Source organism: Haematobia irritans, chromosome 5, assembly GCF_050003625.1.
Source record: "Haematobia irritans isolate KBUSLIRL chromosome 5, ASM5000362v1, whole genome shotgun sequence".
In the NCBI taxonomy this organism is placed as follows: domain Eukaryota; kingdom Metazoa; phylum Arthropoda; class Insecta; order Diptera; family Muscidae; genus Haematobia; species Haematobia irritans.
In genome coordinates this window covers 110,791,480-110,812,253 of record NC_134401.1, presented here as the reverse complement: position 1 = coordinate 110,812,253, position 20,774 = coordinate 110,791,480, and the positions used below count along the sequence as shown (strand labels likewise).

At 35.5% G+C, this 20,774-nt stretch overlaps 1 protein-coding gene across 4 annotated transcripts in view; it reads left to right on the top strand.

Annotated features, from left to right (window-relative positions):
• LOC142238507 (uncharacterized) overlaps positions 1 to 20,774 on the top strand; it is a 493,393-nt gene that overhangs the window by 438,239 nt on the left and 34,380 nt on the right. The gene's annotated exons all lie outside the window — the stretch shown is intronic.

The following is a 20,774-nucleotide window of genomic DNA, read 5'->3' as shown; positions in this document are numbered from 1 at the left end:
AAACATTTTTAATTTAAAGAAATCGATTTTAACTCAACTGACATATTGAATTTTTAAATTTAAGATAAAAATGCTTCATATATAGGCTAAGACTTATTTTAAGTATTTGCATCTTTGGTTTAAATTTTTTTAGCATTAAGAAAACAGTTTTTACTTTGAAGTACATGGCATAATTTGGATTTTGAAACTGGAATTTGTTTGTACATGAATACCTTTATTAAAAGATCGCAAACAGAGAATAAAAATTCGATGAATGAGATCTGTATACAATTTTAATTTTATCGATCCTAGATGTAAAGCCAGGGAAAAAAATGTCTTTATTTTTAAGAAGCAGCATCTTTAGCTCGGAATCAATACCAAAATCATTAAAGCAAGGTCAAAATCTTTGGAGCCAAATAAACTTTTTTTGAGTTTAGTATGACCATTCCAATTATTACTAAGTAACGAAGAGTCTCAAAGCCGTATTTTACAGCCCCCATATTTTTGTTCCACTACTCAATTCGACCCTCCCCAATATATATCGATCCCCCGAAAAGGTATGTACATATCTGCATCAGCATTGTAATCCAATTCACGATGCACGTTTCTTGATAAATCGAAGGCTGTCATTTGATATCCCCCCACTGTTTACATTGTTATATGGCAAGAGCGAGGGTATTTATCTTCTCAAGATTTCGCAAGAAACTCTTTTTTCTTAATTAAAAACCAATTGTCGGCACAAAAAAAGACACTATTAGAGCATAACGAATTTTATGTTTCAATTTTTTTTTTTTTGTTAGCTTCATTTTGCCACCCAACAAAGAGAGCCTGTGTTGCAATTTTAAGCTCCATCTTTATATACATGTGTGTGTGTGTTTGTTTGTTTTAGCGATTTTAACAAATCTGTAGTTGATCAGTTCTATTAAAATTGATCGCATGACATCATTAATCATTGGCTATCGCTGATCAATTAACAAATTTTCGCAAGAACCACTTTTTTTGAATTTAACTTCTTTTTCAGTAATTTTTGTTTATTAAAAAAAAGAGAATAGAGTGCTGAAAAATTTATAATTTATATTTTTGTGATATTTTTATTATCCTTTAGCAATTTTTATATAACACTAATGCCAAAACATAACAAAAATGATTAATGGCAAATAGATTTGTTTATGCAATTGTAAGACATTCAGATAGTTTTTATCTAAGATTTGGCAATTTAAAACGTTTTGTAATACATTAATGAATTATAATAACACTCTTTAATCACATTTATACATGACCGCTCTTATTAGCTCTGTAGAAATTAATCTTACGGATTTACTTCCTGCACTGAAAAAAGCATGCTCGGTTCCAAAGATTTTGTCTTTACTTTAAAAATGTTGGTATTGATTCCGAGCCAAAGAAGCGGAGAATACAAATAAGGATACTTTTAAGACACAATTCTCTTTTAAATTTATGTTTTGTGTACTTGCTTCTAGGAAGCAAATTTTATTTTTTCGTTTTTTCAGCTTGTTTTCTTCATATGCTATCAAAGTCCTCTAAAAACGAGTTAACGACAACTTTATTTTCCAAATTCAGACTCGACTTCCAGATTTTGTACAGCCACCTTGTCCACCTTCTTCGCCGCAGAAAGCCAGTTTGCCTTGAACTGCTGCTCGTCCTTAGCAGTTTTTTGGTCTTCTTTAGGTTCCGCTTGACAATAGCCCAGTATTTCTCAATTGGGCGGAGCTCTGGCGTGTTGGGAGGGTTCTTGTCCTTGCACGGATGAAAAAGACTGTTTTTCATATGTTTGGCTATAAACATTATATGTTTGGAACACAAATTTGTAAACACAATATTTTTGAGTGCAAGCATATAATGTTCATAAACTAGCATAACATGTTTGGGACATATATGTTAATATGTTAGAACATATTATGTTTGGGACATAAAATGTTTGTAAATATAATATGCTTGGATGCAAACATATATTAATTTAGAAATAGCCTATAAACATATATGTGTTTAGTAGCTTGGAGCGCTATTTAACAGGGAGCGATATTGAATTAAGTTGGTGGTTGTTGCTTGTTATTACAAAATTAACATTTTATTTTTCCTTGGGCAATTGATGAGCTACTTCTTTGATCCTTACAAACTGTGTGGTCCGCTGTTCGAATCCCCGTCCGGCAAAAGGTAAAATTAAAATAAAAAAATCATACAATTGAATAATTTCTTCTACAATGTTTGTATTACAGAAAAAGGTGCTAAGAACTAAAAAATCTCGTGGAAGTGAGAAAGATGTGGGGGAATATACAATTGGGCTGAAACAAAATTTTGAGCATTCAGGTCGAAAACCTATGTTGTTAGCACCTATATTACCTCTTTATTTTCATAATTCATTATGATTGTAAATATATAAATAAATAAATAAAATTTTGAGCACAATATTGTTTGGGAGAATTTTTTTTGAGCATATAATATTTTTGGGTGCAAAATGCTTCCAAACATATTATATGTTCACATAATAACATATTGTTTTTTGGAAGACAACGTTATTGAATTTGGATGCAAAAATTCAAAATGTTTGGAACTTAGACTACCCAAACATATATTGTTTAGACCAATATGCTTTCAAACATATTATATATTGGAAGAGATCAAACATATAAATGTTTGGGCAATACCCAAAAATATATATACTTGAAGCAAAATATGTTTGGGAGTATATGTTACAGAAGCGATTTTTTGTGAGCGTGTGGGAACCTCCTGCACGTTGTTGGCGGCGTACCACTCCGTGGCCTTTTTACCGTAATGGCAATATGCCAAATCCGGCCAAAACAGTACGGAACAACCGTGTTTCTTCAGGAAAGGCAGCAGACGTTTATTCAAACACTCTTTCACGTAGGTTAGGTTAGGTTAGGTGGCAGCCCAAAACAAAACTATAGGTGCGAAGTATAATGACTATTGTATAAGCTGTCATGACGTGGAGGAAAAGGAATCAATTAAACACCTCTTGTGTGAGTGTCCTGCTTTTTGTGTAAGGCGTAAGCGAATTTTAGGAGCATATAGCTTTAGATTACTGGCTGACCTGGAAAACGTTAACTTAAGCAGTTTGTTAATGTTTTTGGAGCAATCTGGTTGGTTCCGCAAAAGTAAATAATAGAGAAGGTTCAGTGGTCAAGATTAGAAGTGCCCATATGTAATAGGTACTTTTAGTTAAATGTGGTATCACAATGGACTGAATAGTCTAAGTGAGCCTGAAAATTAATCGGGCTGCCACTTTAACCTAACCTAACCTAGGTGGCAGCCCAATGTATCAGGCTCACTTAGACTATTCAGTCCATTGTGATAACACATTGGTGAACTTCTCTCTTATCACTGAGTGCTGCCCGATTCCATGTTAAGCTCAATGACAAGGGACCTCCTTTTTATAGCCGAGTCCGAACGGCGTTCCACATTGCAGTGAAACCACTTAGAGAAGCTTTGAAACCCTCAGAAATGTCACCAGCATTACTGAGGTGGGATAATCCACCGCTGAAAAACTTTTTGGTGTTCGGTCGAAGCAGGAATCGAACCCACGACCTTGTGTATGCAAGGTGGGCATGCTAACCATTGCACCACGGTGGCTCTTTCACGTAAATTTCTTGGTTGACTGTCCCGGAAGCTATTAAAATGCTGCTTTTCAAGCCACAGGTACAGATGGCTTGCCAAACCAGATATTTCTTTGCGAACTTTGACAGTTTTATGTGCTTGAAAATATCTGCTACCTTTCCCCTTCCTTTTGCCGTATAAAACTCCTGTCCCGGAAGCTGCTTGAAGTCGGCTTTGACGTAGGTTTCGTCGCCCATTACCACGCAGTCAAACTTCGTCAGCATCGTCGTGTACAGCCTCCGGGATCGCGCTTTGGCCGTCGTATTTTGTTTATCATCGCGATTTGGAGTCACTACCTTCTTGTAAGTCGATAGTCCGTTTTTTGGCTCGATGCACGGTTGTAGACGATACACCCAGCTTATTTGCGGAATCTCGGAGAGAGAGGTTAGGGTTTCGCTTGAAACTACCGGCAACTCTCTTTGTAGTCTCAGTGGCTTCCGGTTTTCGATTTCCCCCCGATCCAGACTTCCTGGCTGTCGACAAACGTTCCCCAAACACTTTAATTACATTTGTAACGGTTGATTTGGCAACTTTTAGCGATTTTGCCAGCTTTGCGTGCGAGTAGCTCGGATTTTCGCGATGCGCGAGCAAAATTTTGATACGCTGCTCTTCTTGCTTGGACGGCATTTTGACAACTGAAGAGTGAATTCCAAAATCAAAATAGGAGCAACATTCTACACACACACACCTTCAAAATGAGGGGTGTTCAGGTTTTTTAAATGCAAAATTGAAAGAAAGTTTATATTGACCAAATTTTGACCGTATCACCCTTTATGAACCTTCTTTTAATTTAATTTTAAATTAAATTTTATTTCAAAGAAATTTGTCTTTAATGTTGCGTGACCTAAAATGTTGTTTGTACACTGAAAAAAACGAGAATCCTCTATTTCATGGAAAGACTCATGCGTGAGTAACGAAAAATTTCGTAAGTCACGACAATTTCGTGTAACGTGCAAAACTCTAATAGAGGGCATATAAACGCAGAAAAGAAACATGATAGCCACAATCAAATTTGAAGTGCAACAATAATATGGAGCTATTTTTAGGGCGACCATGTAACATTTTCACCTGCAGCTATGTTGGCTCAGTGAACATAGTTCTAAGAAAAATATAATTGTCCTCATCTAAAATGTTATGATATTGATAAGAAGAATATTATTTCAATCAAAGGACAATGTCACGATTTAAAATGTTATGGTATTCGTCTTAAATGTTTTTTTACCAGTTAAAAGAACATGGTCACCAGCTAAAATTTTATGATATACAAGAAACAAATGGTCTCAAATTCTAGCATTTAAATAATAGAACATATTTGTGGCATTAGAAAACCATTTAAATGGTCATTGCCAGAATACATTTTTCTCGGCTAGAAAATTCTTTTCACAAAGACAAAATATATGGTTTTCGTGACAATTACATGCTCTAGATAAACATTAAATGGATGCGGCAACCATAGCCAAACATGTGTTTTCTATGCATGTACTTACATCGTGTATCGGATGCCATTTATTCCTCCAAGAGGCTCCACAAGCCAAATCTTTATCAACATTTTAATGCTTCCCGAAGGCCTTCCTTCGTTCCTCTTACTTCTTTCAGTGTATGTGTTCCTGAGTTAATCGGCAAAATTAAAAATTTACCAAACTATGGCTCAATATCTTGACCAATTAATATTATATTTAAAAATGGTTTCCATATATTATATTTTCCTCCGCGCAGAATTTTTGCTCTGGTTCTGTATCTTGGCCTTTGTATCACCAAACAACATAAAATATTCAAATTTAATCAATCTCTAAAAATGTTAGCAAGTGTTTCTTTTACACAATCAACATTTTGTTGCAATTAAAGTGAGACAATCGAGGCCCCTAAAGGCAAGTAATGACATCCATTTCTAATTGTACTGTTTCGGTAATTGTTTTATGTTTCGCAAACACTTCTAATTGAAGTTGATATACTTTTCGTTTTGTATGGCTATCGGCTAGACTGCTATTTAACATCTAGAGATTTATTTGTGACAAACGCCGCCGTAGTCTATAATAATAAAATATTCAAATTGCATATTGTACTGGTGATGGCGATGTAGAATATCGTGATTTGTTACAGATATCAACATAAGCGGATGGATTGTTTGTTTTAGACAGTTTGTCTGCGAGAAACATGCAAACGAAACTGAAAAACAATTTTCAAAAAAAAAAGACATCGACAAAACGAAATTGTTTGTGGTAACCTGTTGAACTAACAAATTATTTTGTAAGATTTCTAGCTACTCTAAAACCAAGCAGACAGATTTTTGTTTTTGTAAGCCGAACAATTTTCAATCATGAATTTGTCTGTTTTATCTAAAACGCTAGAATTTTGTCAACAAGTTAGATATGTGGGGCTTATTTTTACGGGATATTAAAATTTCGCAAAGTCAAGTTTCTAGCTTAAGTCTTTTGTTTTTCCTCGAAACGGACCTAATATATGTATGCTGTTATTAAGTTGTTGTAGTACAAAAAAAAAACTATCTTATTTTGTATTAGGCAGCAATACCATTAGCATCTTCTACGTTGGCGGCATCTCATGGAGCTACTGTATAATGGTGGCTTAGTGATTTATGTGAAATTAAGTATTTTGTGTCTTAAGTCTTTTGTTTTTATCATAAGGTATTTTCTCATTTATCTTCTGTTCAATTTAGAGACTTTTCATATGTGTTATTATTCTTTCATACTAAGGGAATATTCTTCATACAGTTATTATGCAATGTTTTGAAGCTTTTCCAAAAACCAACACCACCACTGAGCCCAACTTAACTGCTTATAACATTAAAAACGTTGATTTATGTAATCTGACTAACATTTACTTACTTAAAATATGTTAACACTACCACCAATGACAAGAAGCCATAAGAAAACTCATTAGTTTTTAATTATTTTAATTGATTGCCAAGAGAAACAGAGACAGCAACCACAATTTTTTAGTAGATATAACACCCATCACAACGATTACCAGCTGTCCGCCAGCAAAATCGAAATGTGTCCGACATTGCCGTTGATAAGAAATAAAATATAATTCCATGTGTCATTACTGTGTTTTCCTTAGTCTTCTGAAAATTTACATTATCTTGAGTAGTTTGAATTTGTTAAAACTGGACATGATGAAAGCTTTAATATTTTCTAATTTCCGTCAGCTTAAAATTTCCTCGATAATGGTAACCAAAAAAATAATTGTGAGTTTCTTTATACATAATTTAGGAAAACACTATTTTATAATGACACATAGAATAACTATCGGTTTTTTTTTTATTGAAAGAGGAGAACAAATAATGACTATACAATTGTGAATCGAAACTAGATAACCGATGCGTTCTCAACCGTAAATTTAACAAGTACATACAGTAGTAAGTTCGGGCGAATCTTAAATACCCACCAATATGAATCAAATATAACAGTTGACTTTGAAAAGTCTTCGCCGTATCGGGTTACTTGATAATATATAAAATTTCAGGGGGTGTGATGACAGATGTTCTCCCAAGCAGCTCAGTTCAACCAGTACGCTCCACGAAGATAAATTTAATGATTCTACCTATGAAGACTAGATCAGATTCTGGATTTATAAGAAACAATTTTGTTTGATTTTTAGAGAAGTCATAAACATATCGTGTACATGATGAAATAAAGCCTTAATTTGAAATCTTAAATCTGTATCTGTACCGCCATTATTTAAATGATTGCGAGGAGTAAAATCTGGAATATTTGTGGTCCTAAAATATTTAGGTTTCCAATTTCAGGCAAAGTGGATAAAAACTACAGATTCTAGCAGCCCAAGAAATAAATTCGGGAGGTAGGTCTATATGGGGGCTATACCAACACATGGACCAATTCTCACCATTTTCGACACACCTCCTTAAGGTCCTCAAATACCTCTAGAATTCCAATTTCAGACAAATTGGGTAATAACTAGGATTTCTCTATTCAACCGTCGAACGGAACGGACGTGTTTTTCAATAGCGGATAAACTCATCGTAATAGGTACCTACTACGAATTTCAAGTGTGGTGGGATATTAAGCCACCATGCAGCGAAATTCCAAGTCATCCACTGGGTTGCTAACTTCAGGGCCCAGTGGACGGGTATCGACTGGAGTTATAAATCTGGGCAATGACCAAGAGTTAGGCCCAATTAGTCGACCTGTAGACGGGTCGATAGGTGGCGACACTCTGACAAGTCGAACTTTTTCTAAGGTAACGACATCAAAAGGAGGTAATCCCTCACGAAAGAGATTCAAGGAACGCAGAAATGCTTTGTTTATCCTAAAGAAGTTAGGATCAGTCGACCCAAGCACGCTGTCGGCTAAACAAAGCGATTCCTTAAAATGGGCTCAAGGAATTCTTGAGACTGGAAAAAGGGAACGATCGCCGGATGAGCTGCCATCCTCCAAAAGGGATCAAAGATCGTTTGCCTCAGTTGCTAAAGATAGCCTTGTGATGGCTATCATTAATAAAGGAGCATTGGACGGTATGGTTCCAAAGCAAAAATGGGGGGAAATTGAGAATGCTCTGTCTGTCGTCTACTCACAGGTGCTGGAAAAGTTTCCCGGCCCAGATCCTCGACACCAAGAGGCTGGTTGGTATCAAGGACGATTTAAGCTAGTCGCATTTGAGGACCAGAGGTCTATAGAATGTTTTATAGCTGCTCTGATACTAATTGGTGAAGTTTGGGAAGGAGTTGCTCTAGAGTTAGTCGAGAAGAAAGACATACCGGCTAGACCTAGAGCACATCCCTGGATACCTGCAAACCCTTCTGACCCTGAATCTATTTTAAATAGACTGAAACGATGCAATCCAGATCTTCCAACAGCTGATTGGAAGGTTGGCCGTTTGGATGAAGTGGATGGACCAAGACGGCATGCAGTGTTTATATTGAACACTCAGTCTTTGCCACATCTGGCAAAGTCCCAGGGCCGTGTATGTTATGGCTTTCATTATATCCAAATGAAGGTGTATAAAAACGATCAGCTAAAGGATTCAGAAATGGACGAGCCTCTGTCTGAATCAGAAGTAAGCGGATCCTCTTGCGAAGTCGAGGGAGATACCAAAGTTGAAGACATGGATAGATACCGTATGCGTGAGGAGGCTTCTAATGCCTCAGAACTCACCAAAGTCGAACCTATGGTTATTGCGAGAGTCACCGATATCTCTGAAGAGGACATTCTTGATGACTCGATTGAAGCGGCTGATGTGACGGTTGTTGAAAATCTCGATGGTCCTACGGATCCTCCAGATAAATCTTCATCATTGTAAGGCTGCATGTGCTGCCTTAAAAGTTCTCCTGATGAAAGGGGACATAGACATAGTTCTTATTCAAGAACCATATGTTTATAGAAACAAAATATGTGAATTAAGTACTCCGGGGTTCAAACTATTGCAGTATACTGGAAATGATGTAATTCGAGTCTGTATAATTGCTAAAAACGAGCTTAACTTGTTTCTGCTTCCCTCAATGTGCAATGCAGACACTGTCGTTGCCAATTTAGAAATAGCCAAATGCAAATATTGGGTATCTTCGGTCTATATGGGACATGACAGGGAGATGCCTCCATGTGCCGTTAAGACCTTAGTTGAGGAGTCACTGAAAACAAAGACGAAACTCATTATGAGATGCGATGCGAATGCGCATCATAGTATATGGGGAAGTAGTGATACTAATGCAAGGGGAGAGTCGCTAATAGAGTTTATTTTGCGTACTAATCTGGTAGTTTGCAACAAGGGAGATGCCCCAACCTTTGTCACTAAAAACAGGCAAGAGGTTTTGGACATCACCTTGGCCTCGCAAGAACTGAATGAAATGATATCTGAGTGGCATGTTTTAAGTGAACACAGCTTCTCAGATCATCGCTACATCAGTTTCAAATTTGATGTTCATATCACCAAGACCATATTTTCGCCAAATGTTAGGAAAGCTGACTGGAATAGGTATAGGGAATCGTTCAATATGATGATACCGGAAATAACAGAGACAAATATGAGAAATGTGCAAGATATCGAACACGCAGTGGAGCGGATTACTAAGGCCTTCAACATCTCACTGAAAGCTGCATGCCCTAGAGGAAAGCCAAGGGGGAAACATCGACCACCATGGTGGTCTACGGAATTAAGTAATATGAGGAAATCCTGCAGGAAGCTCTTTAACAAGGCAAAGTCCACCAGAGCCCCTGAGGACTGGGACGCTTACAAGAGGAATCTGAGAGGATACAAGCGAGAACTGAGAAAGGCTCAGCATAACTCTTGGAATGACTACTGCAGCAGTATTGAGAATACGTCCGAGGCTTCCAGACTACGGAAGGTTCTAGCATCCACCAACTCCGCTCCAGGTTTCATTAAAACATCGGAGGGAAATTGGACAACGTCCAGTGAGGTGACGCTGGAGGTACTATTGGACACACATTTTCCTGGAAATTAGACGGTTGAACCATGTACTGGCGGTGCCACAGTTGCTCAGCGGTCGTTTCCTGTCGAGGAAATTGTATCGGAAACTAGAATAAGATGGGCGCTAAATAGCTTTGGACCATTCAAATCCCCCGGACCTGATGGAATTACTCCGGCGGAGTTACAAGCTGTAACTGACAAAATTATCCCCTGGTTGTCAGTGATATATAAAGGATGTATCAACTTATCATACATCCCAGGAAAGTGGAGGGAAACAAAAGTCGTTTTCATACCTAAAGCGGGAAAAGCCTCTCACTCGAGGGCGAAGGATTTCCGACCAATCAGCTTATCCTCATTCCTACTTAAGACTCTGGAGAGGATGATAGATATTTATCTTAGAACTAGCATCGATTCAAGGTTGTTCTCGAAAGGACAGCATGCATACTCGAAGGGCAGGTCTACTGAGACCGCACTACATGAACTAGTCAGCTTTATTGAAAGCTCACTATCTGTCAAAGAATACACAATCGTGGCGTTTCTAGACATCGAAGGGGCGTTCAATAATGTCCATCCGAGCTCGATATTAAATGGACTGACAACTCTGAATGTTGATCCATGTATACTCAGGCTGTTAGACGAACTGCTAATGAAGAGACGTATTTCAGCCACACTAGGACAAGCAAACATACAAAGGCATGTGAACAGAGGCACTCCCCAAGGAGGAGTTCTATCACCTCTTCTTTGGAATGTTGCTATAAATAGCCTTCTGGTTACTCTAGAAAAAGAAAGGATAAAAGTGGTGGCATACGCAGATGATGTGGCTCTGGCAGTCAGGGGAAAATTCCCATCCACAATCAGAGATATTATTCAGAGGGCCCTCCGGATGACTGAGAAATGGGTGAAAGACAATGGTCTTGGGGTAAATCCTGCAAAGACAGAATTAGTCATGTACTGCAACGATCGCAAGACTCCCACGGTTAGGCCTATTTCCTTAGGGGGTATTGAAATTCCCTTTGGTGAATGTGCAAAATACCTTGGCGTTATTTTGGACAGGAAGCTGAACTTTAAGCTTAATATTGAAGAAAGGGCGAGAAAGGCAACTGTAGCTTTGTACTCGTGCAAAAAGGCAATAGGAAAAAAGTGGGGACTGAAACCAAAAATTGTGCATTGGTTATACACGGCAGTGGTTAGACCTATAATGCTATATGGTGTTGTAGTCTGGTGGCCGGCTCTTCAGAAACCGACATGTTTAGATAAAGTTCAGCGTATGGCGTGTTTGTGTATTTCAGGCGCATTCAGCAAGACAGGAACAAATTCCCTTAATGTCGTGCTGCATCTATTGCCTTTAGACATTTTGGCCAAACAGTCAGCTGCAACAACGGCTGTGCGGTTGCGCGAACTATCGCTGTGGTCGGAAAAAGGTTACGGTCACAGTTCTGTCCTCAAAATAATGCCAGATGTGCCTAACGTAGTGGATTACACTTTGGCGAGTCCACTTTTCGACAAAAAGTTTGAGACTCTAATCCCCAACAGTGAGGCGTGGTGCACACAGACCCCGGGGAATAAAGAATATATAGATTTCTACACTGATGGCTCCAAATTGGATGGACAAGTGGGGTTCGGAGTATATTCTAATGATCTGGAACTTCGAATAGCGAAAAGATTACCTAATCACTGTAGTGTTTTTCAGGCTGAAATATTAGCAATAAGAGAGGTGGCGAATTGGCTGAGAAGTAATGTTCCAAAAAATGTGGGCATTAATATATACTCAGACAGTCAACCTGCAATAAAATCCTTGGACTCTGTGTTCCTCAACTCGAAAACGGCCATCGACTGCCGCAAATCTCTCAATGAGATGGCTGAGCAGTACAATATTCACCTAATATGGGTGCCTGGCCATAGGAACATACCGGGGAACTGCGAAGCGGATGAGTTGGCAAGGCTAGGGACTACCTTACATATTCCAGGGGAACTGGAATTTGTTGGTATGCCCCTAGCTACCTGCAAGCTCATGCTGCGTGAGAAGGCTGTTATGATGGCAAATGTTCGATGGGATAATTGCAAGGGTTGTAACGACACCAAGCAAATATGGCCCCATTTCAACTTAAACCGCACACTAGATATGCTAATGTTCTCGAGACGTCAGATATCACTCCTGATATCTGCTATAACGGGTCGCTGCCTGATAGGCGATTTTGCAAAAACTATTGGCGCGAAGTATAATGACTATTGTATGAGCTGTCATGATGCGGAGGAAAAAGAATCAATTAAACACCTCTTGTGTGAGTGTCCTGCATATTGTGTAAAGCGCAAGCAACTTTTAGGAGCATATAGCTTCAGATTACTGGCGGATCTGGAAAACGTTAACTTAAGCAGTCTGCTACTGTTTTTGGAACAATCTGGTTGGTTCAACAAAGAAAAATAATCAAGAAGGTTCAGCGGTTAAAACTAGAAGTGCCCATATGTAATAGGTACTTTTAGTTAATGTGGTATCACAATGGACTGAATAGTCTAAGTGAGCCTGAATCTTAATCGGGCTGCCACTTTAACCTAACCTATGATTTCTAGAAGCCCAGGAAGTAAAATCGGGAGATTGGTCTACATGGGTGCTACACCAAAACATGGACACACCAATTTGTGATCCGAAAATACCTCTAGATGTTCAATTTCAGACAAATCGCATAGAAAATACACTTTCTAGAAGCCCAAGAAGCAAAATCGGGAAATCGGTTCATATGGGGGCTACGGACCGATAGGCACACCTTTTGATGGTCCTAAAATACCTCTAGATTTCCAATTTCAGGCAAATTGGATAAAAACTACGGTTTTTATAAGCCCAAGACCCCAAATCTGGAGGTCGGTTTATATGGGGACTATATCAAAACTTGGACCGATATAGCCCATCTTCGAATTTGACATGCCTGCAAACAAAAAACGAATCTGTGCCAAATTTCAGGACTTAGCGCCAGTATTGAAGGCTGTAGCGTGATTACAACAGACATAACATACAAACGGACATGCTTATATCGTCTTAGAATTTCTCCCTGATCAAGAATATATATACTTTATATAGTCGGAAATCGATATTTCGATGTGTTACAAACGGAATGACTAACTTATAATATCCCCGTCACCTGTGTAAGTAAGTCAAATATCAAGGTCGAGCTGAGAGTTTCAAGTTTCTTGCTTAAGTCTTTTGTCTTCGTATTTTCTCGAATATATTTCATATGTTGTTATTAACAGAATCGGTCAGCGACCCTACTGATATCATTAGTATCGGATAGATAAGTGAAAACCATTTTAAAAGATATGTGGAACCACGATTGGTTTCAAAAATCACTCAATTTCCCTGAGAAACAGAATTGCGCTGACGTCAGGCAATCAATCTCTCTTATATAATGTAGCACCTATGTGTAAGCAGAACCATTCCAATTGATCTGTTATAGACCAAGCTCCCAATTTGATATAAGGTTCTATCAGCCATTCTATAACCTCCAATGAAAAATATTGTGGTGAGTCTTAAGATTTCATTTCCTTAAAATACAAATCCGAATTTTGCATAGCATAGAAGATGCAGAAGGTCATATTCCGCGTAAAATGCAAAAAAAAAAAAAACATGAAAACCGTTCACTGGGAGTTCGTTATGGCCATAACTCCCAGTGAATGGTTTTCTTAGTTCGTTATATTTTTATTTCTTTATTTCAATGCTGACGTAACATAGTTATTCACTTACACCCAAAGAAAAAATACTTTCCTCCGGAACGAAAGTTTAGACAAACGAAATTCCCTTTTAATGTAAAGTAATTTCTTTAAGAGCTAATATATCCGAATTGATGACAAACGATTCAACGATTGTTTTTAATACTTTTTATTTGCTTTTAAAGAAATAATTTTAGCGTCAAAATAAAACGTCACTTGTCTAAAATTTCATTTCTGAGAAAAGAAAACTCTTCTTTAAGTGTAGAAACTGAATGACTGGCATTCTAAAATGTTCATAAATTTTACTTCTGATTTTATATAATTGAGAGAAATTTTCTATTAGCTTTCAGTTATTTTCTGTTTATTTGATCATAAACATGAAATTTTTACACACAAAGAAAAATACTTTCGTCATGAATAAAATTTTAGACAACCGAAATTCCCTTTCTTATAGAGATTTTCATCAACAGTAAATAATCGGTGTCTCAAAACATTTTTATTTGCTCTTACAGAAATTTTTCTAGCGTCAAAAGAAAACTTTGTAACGTTATTTAGAAAATAAAAATGTTTTAAAGGGACTGAAAATATTGTTCGCTACACGCAAAAAAATAATTCTTTCGCTCCAAACGAAATTTTATACAAACAAAGATCGTTTCTCATTTGCTTTTAGCTGTAAGGAAGTTTATTTGGGAGAAAAGTATATAATTTTTGTGCTAAACATTTATTCTTTGCCGGGATGTAAAAACAATTTCATAAAGACTAACTCAAAAAAAACAGTCTGTTCTGGCTAATTGCAGTTTCCTTCACATCTTTCTCACCTCCACGAGATTTTTTAATTCTTACACACAAAAAATTATCACTAAAATTTTTTCAATTAAACATTTAACTGAATTTGGAAACGGATTCAATTAATATGTTAATTGATTCAATTAATTATTTAATCAAATCCGAATAAAAACCAATTAAAAAAATGGTTGATATTTGTTATGTTTCCAATTAAAATATTAATTGATTCAATCAATTTGTTAATCAATTCGGAAATAATTTTCAATTACAAACGTGGTTGAACATTTTTCCGTTTCCAATTACACATGTGATTGATCCAATCACCTTTGTGATTGAAAATTAATAATAAGCAATGGAAAGAGCGAAAAGAGAACAAGAGAATGGGTATTTATTAAAAAATGTATGATGGAGAGATCAGTCTGTGGAAGTAACTCGTAACGAACGGTTGGGTGTTTGTTTTTCGCGTAAATTGAAAAACATGATTGGCGACATACTGTCTGCTGCATTCAAAATGTGTGCATAAATATTTTGAACGCAACAACAAATCAAAGCAAAGGGTTGAAATAAATAAACTGTGCAAAAACAAATGGCCACGTGGTAAACGTGACAGAATGCATGTGAAATTACCTGTGTTTGTATTTTGTGGTATTGTAAAAATGGAAAACAATATTCGTTTATTGAAGGTAAGAAATTGTGAAATGTGAATACCGTTTTCCATTGAAGCTTGTTTACATTAAACGGACTAAGATAAGATATTTTTTTTTCATTTCTTGTAGTGAGCAATTTTATTTCGTGAAATTGACCAATCAATCCCATCAACTCCATCATTTTATCAAATATATAAGAATATGTGTGCAATTAAAAGGTGGGTACCGTATTGATCTTTTAAAATTATATTTTTTTCACTCCTAGTTTTCTTAAAACCAAGAGCGGTATGGGTTTGTTGGATGATTCACCTTGAGGTTGCGAAGTAGCATTGGCATTAATTGAATTTTTGTTTTACCTGCCTTTTTCAGTTTGAACCCAAGTAGAGAGCAGTATATCTGATATATAAACTAATGAGCTGAATTATGTAATGGTAAAAAGTTCTTTCTTTTGGATTTAAAAGTATGAAAAATATCCGAAAATAATAAAAATATGTATTTTTCATTTATATTTTTTCTGTTTCCAGAATTTGCAAAGTATCATCAATATAATACCAAATATTACATTGTTTTGCCATTATTTTTGTCTTTGATTGGTTCAAATTTTAATAGACGATTTCAATGTGTGGAAATTTTGGAAAGGTATTGTTACTAAAATTCAATTACTGAGCTCCTTAATACACCTTTTTATGCTAAAAGACTATAACTGCAAAAGAAGATTATAAATCTGCAACCTGGAACTAAGAATTGAACTTGATATTCTATGCAGGTAATGTTTAGCAAAATTAACTTTTAATTGAACAAAATTAAATTCGAATTATTCTGTTTACTTTCAGAAAAACTAATTTAGCTTACAGGCTGCTGATTTATTGGAAATCTATGCGCATTTACATATTAGAAGGAACATGCTGACATGGTTATTATGATAAGAAAGATAATGATTTATATAGTCTATTTTTTCATCCTATAGTTGTTATTGATAGTAATTGTATTGTATTGTAAGTTATGTTAGAACAAAACACAAATAACAAGAACCAAATTTATTTGTCTATTGCATAATTCAAAAAATAATAAAATATTAAATATGTTTTATAAGAAACACATATTTTCTTTTATTTCAAATAAAACTAAATACGATTTTGGGGGCGCAATATATAATTTTTTTTATTGAAATTTATAGCCAATTTCAATTAATTATTTAATTGAATGAATTAACTAGTTGATTGATTTTTGTCGCGAAATTAATTAAAATTTTAATTGATTCAATTAAAACTGATTGAATTTTATGTTAAAAATCAATCACGTTTTTAATTGATTCAATCACACAATTAATTGATTCCGTGACAAAAGTCAATTACATTTTTAATTGAAAATCGTGTTGGTTTTCAATCAAAATGGGTGATTGATACTATCATTTTCGTGATTGAAGACATTTCAATTAAAAAAATGATTGAATCCGCGATTTTCGTGATTGAAATCAAAAAAAAATTTTTTGTGTGTAGCATCTTTTTCTATAATACAAACAATGTAGAAGAAATTATTCGATTTTATACATTTTCAAAATTGTATCTTTCGCCTGGACCACTGGGCTACATAGCTGTTAATGTCATCAGCAGACAATCATCGCTATACCAACCAACGCAAACAGTCAAACTGTTATATTTATATAGCATAGTTTTCGGCGCCCACAAACCGATTAAACAAATTTTATTTAACAAAAACATACATTTAGTTGGGCACCGTGGAGCAATGGTTAGTACGCCCCCTTGCATACCAAGAGTCGTGGGTTCGATCCCTGCTTCGATCGAACACTTCGTTTTTTTTTACATATATTCCAGATATGTTCGGAAGATTCCGAAAAGATGTTCAACAATACATACTGCTATATTAAATGACACTGTAAGATTAAAGACTTAAAGTCAGAAAAGAACAGTGCTTGATATAATTGACTGTGTTGTTGGTTCAAAAATAATTTTTTTTATTGAAATATTTTTGTAACAAACGATTTTTTTTGTGATAAAAGTTTAAAATTTTCGAAGAAATTCAAAAAACTCTAACAAAAGAAAAATGTTTTCGGTAAATATTTTCCAAACGTTTTTTTCTTTGCGTTTATAACCATAAATTCGATTTAACCGTATTCATCAAAAACGTAGTGATTTGTATGGAAAATTCTAGAAAAAACCTGAGGACCTGAAAAACTGTTCATTATAGCCGAAGTACATTATCAACCTTTTCGATTGTACTTCAAAACTCCTGATGTAATTTGACCATACATATATTTGGTTCGTGAGAAGCCATTCAAAAAATGCTTTTAACAAGCATGTTGCAATTACAACAGGTTGATAACTTAATTGAAAGCGGAGGCTATTAACACAATATAGCTTAACTTTAACGAGCCATAAATACCACCCAAGTCAATAAAGCCAACAATATCGCATATATAAAAAAATGCACCAAATATGTTGGAATTGTGTTTTAATTTTTTGCAAAAAAAAAAGAACCCAACTTAATCACATTTTAACTACATAGCACCAAGCACATAATGAAAGGGGAGTAAAATAAAATGCTCCACATTTACTCATACCATGGACATAACAGCAAAATCAATCAATTGTTAATTAAATTTGTTGGCCCACATGCGTACTTAGCTATGGTATTTTGCCAAAATAAAACACACGAGCAAACACTTCCAGCAACCTAAAATTTATTGTTTAATAATTTCATATAGACTGAAATTTCAAACCAAAAAAAAAAAAAAAATAGCAAGAATTAATATAAATATCGGAGTATGTTACAGTTGATGCAATAGCCTAGTTCGTGTAATGATAAGCGTGTAATTTATGATTGACCAACACTAGCTAAAATTGGTCAATCCATTTTAAAGACAGATTTTTACTAAAATCAATATACATGTAAAAGGAAATGAGCGATTTGTCTTCACATGGCAATTTCAACTATGAATGAATACAATCAAATATTTTGCCAGATTTGTTAATCGTTAATGAAAGACTTTTTGCATATTCAATAAATTAGTTACTCTAGTTTTCACTGCAGTAGCTAGTGGCAAAGCAGGTGTGACTAACTGAAAAACTATTATTCACAAAATAAATTACTTGGGCTTTTGTTTCTTTGCCTTTGTTGTCTGGTGCTTAAAAAATAGAAACTAATTTGAGGAAGGCCAAGAAAGGTTTGACATCTTGGACACTTCAAATTTCGTATTGAAATAAAAGTGTAATAATTATAATTGGTAAACCTTTAAATTTATGGAGGTGATCCTCACCACATGACAACACAAGATAACACATAAAACAATGTTTACATCCAAAGATAATTCTTAGCACCTTTTTCTGTTATACAAACAGTGTAGAAGAAATTATTCGATTTTATAAATCTTTGAAATTTTACTTTTCGCCTGGACGGAGAATCGAACCGCGGACCATACAGTTTGTAAGCCAACACAATATCTACTGAACTACGTAGCTGTTATTGTCATCAACAGACAATTATCGCTATAGCCATCATCGCACAAGCAACACAAACAGCCAAGCAGTTATATTTATAAAGCATAGTTCTTGGCGTCCGAACGAGCCGAAGTAAAAAAACTTTATTTGACAGAAATATTCATTTAGTTGGCCACCGTAGATCAATGGTTACCATGTCCGCCTCGTATACAAAGGGTCGTGGGTTCGATCCCTTCTTCGATCGACCACCAAAAAATTTTGGTAGTTGGTCGAAAATAATTTAGGTGCTTCCAATTTTATAAGTATTTTTTGCTAGGAGTTTGACATAGCCAACATATACCTGGTCTCCAGATTTAACTTCTTGAAGGGAAAAAGCTAACCGATTTTGCTTCTTGTGCTCATTCGAGTAGTGGGTTGAAAATCTATTGAATTTAAATTTCAAATCATATGAATGGTGTTGTTTTCAAATAACCCACTACAACGAGGAGTTTTTCAAAGTAAACTATTATATTTGATTCATGGTGGTGGGTATTTGCGATTCGACCCATCCGAACGTCTGGCCATACGAGGGCAGTTCGGAAACTTCTTAGCCTAGCACAAAAAGCGCGGTATAAACAGAAAAAAGGTAAGTGTTTTGGAAACTTCCATCTCTGTTATGGACACATGTTAAATTTTGTTTCGATCTGGCAACTCCTTCATATAGAAACAGGTATTCAAAAAAGACGCATCCGCAATTTTTTTACAATGGAAAAATTAGAAATGCATGCTGTCATTAAATATTTACATAAAAAAGGTTTATCCGGACAAGAAATCCATAATGATATGGTGAATGTGTTAGGTGAAAGTGCTCCTTCATATGCAACAGTAAAAAATTGGGTTGCTGAATTTAAACGTGGTCGCACAAGCATTGAAAATGAACTACGTGGACGTGGATGTCCAAAAACAGCAACAACAACAGAAATTGTAGCCAAAATACATGATATGGTATTAAATGATCGACGAATAAAAGTGCGTAAAATTGCTAATATCATGGGCATCTCAAATGATCGAGTCCATTTACTTTTGCATGAAGAACTACAGATGAAAAAGCTTTCTGCAAGATGGGTGCCGCATTTGTTAACAGTCGATCAAAAACGCATAAGAATGAACATTTCTCAAGCTTCTTTGGATCGTTTTAAGCGAAATAAAATGGATTTTAAGTGTCGTTTGATGAGATATGGATCCACCACTATACTCCAGAGACAAAAGAACAATCCAAACAATAGACTGAAGCTGGAGGAAGTGCCCCAAAGAAGGCAAAAACAATTCAATCGGCTGGTAAGGTTATGTCAACGGTTTTTTGAGACTTCAAAGGTATTTTATTGATTGACTATCTGCAAAAGGGTAAAATAACAAATTCAGAGTACTATTGCAACCTTTCGGATAAATTAAATGTACAAATTCGAGAAAAAGTCTTGGCTTACAACACACAAAAAATATTTTTTCATCAAGACAACGCACCAGCGCACAAGAGTGTTTTAACAATGGCTAAAATCAACGAATTAAAGTACGAGTTGTTTGACCACCCACCTTATTCTCCTGATTTAGCTTCCAGTGACTTTTACTTGTTCCCAAATCTAAAAAAATTCCTTGCTGGCAAGCGTTTTACCTCAAATGAAGATGCAATTACAGTTGTAAACCACTATTTTGAAGACCTTGAGGAAAACTTCTTTAATCAAGGGATAGAATTGCTAGAAAAGCGTTAGACTAAGTGTGTTGAAGTTTCAGGAGATTATATTGAAAAATAAAAATATTTTTGAAAATCTAACTATTCTCTTTCATTGATAGGCTAAGAAGTTTCCGAGCCGCCCTCGTATATACATATTTTCTTTAACTAAAACAATATTTTGTTAGGCTTACATTTTGTTTCGACAAAAAGAAAACTAGATTTTACATATTTTTTACTTTTTACTGATGCTTGGTGTAGAACAAAAATATTCTTATCCGCCGTAAGTATTCATAAATTAATTAGCAATAAAATGGATATGAGATAAAACTGTCATGTGCAAGCAATTTCAGAGGCCATGTAAAACAACATCAACTTGTTTTTGGGTATGTGACTAGAGTTTTATGCAAGCACAAATGAGATATTTATATTCTAAATTTTCATAATTTGCATAATGAAAAGTGTTTT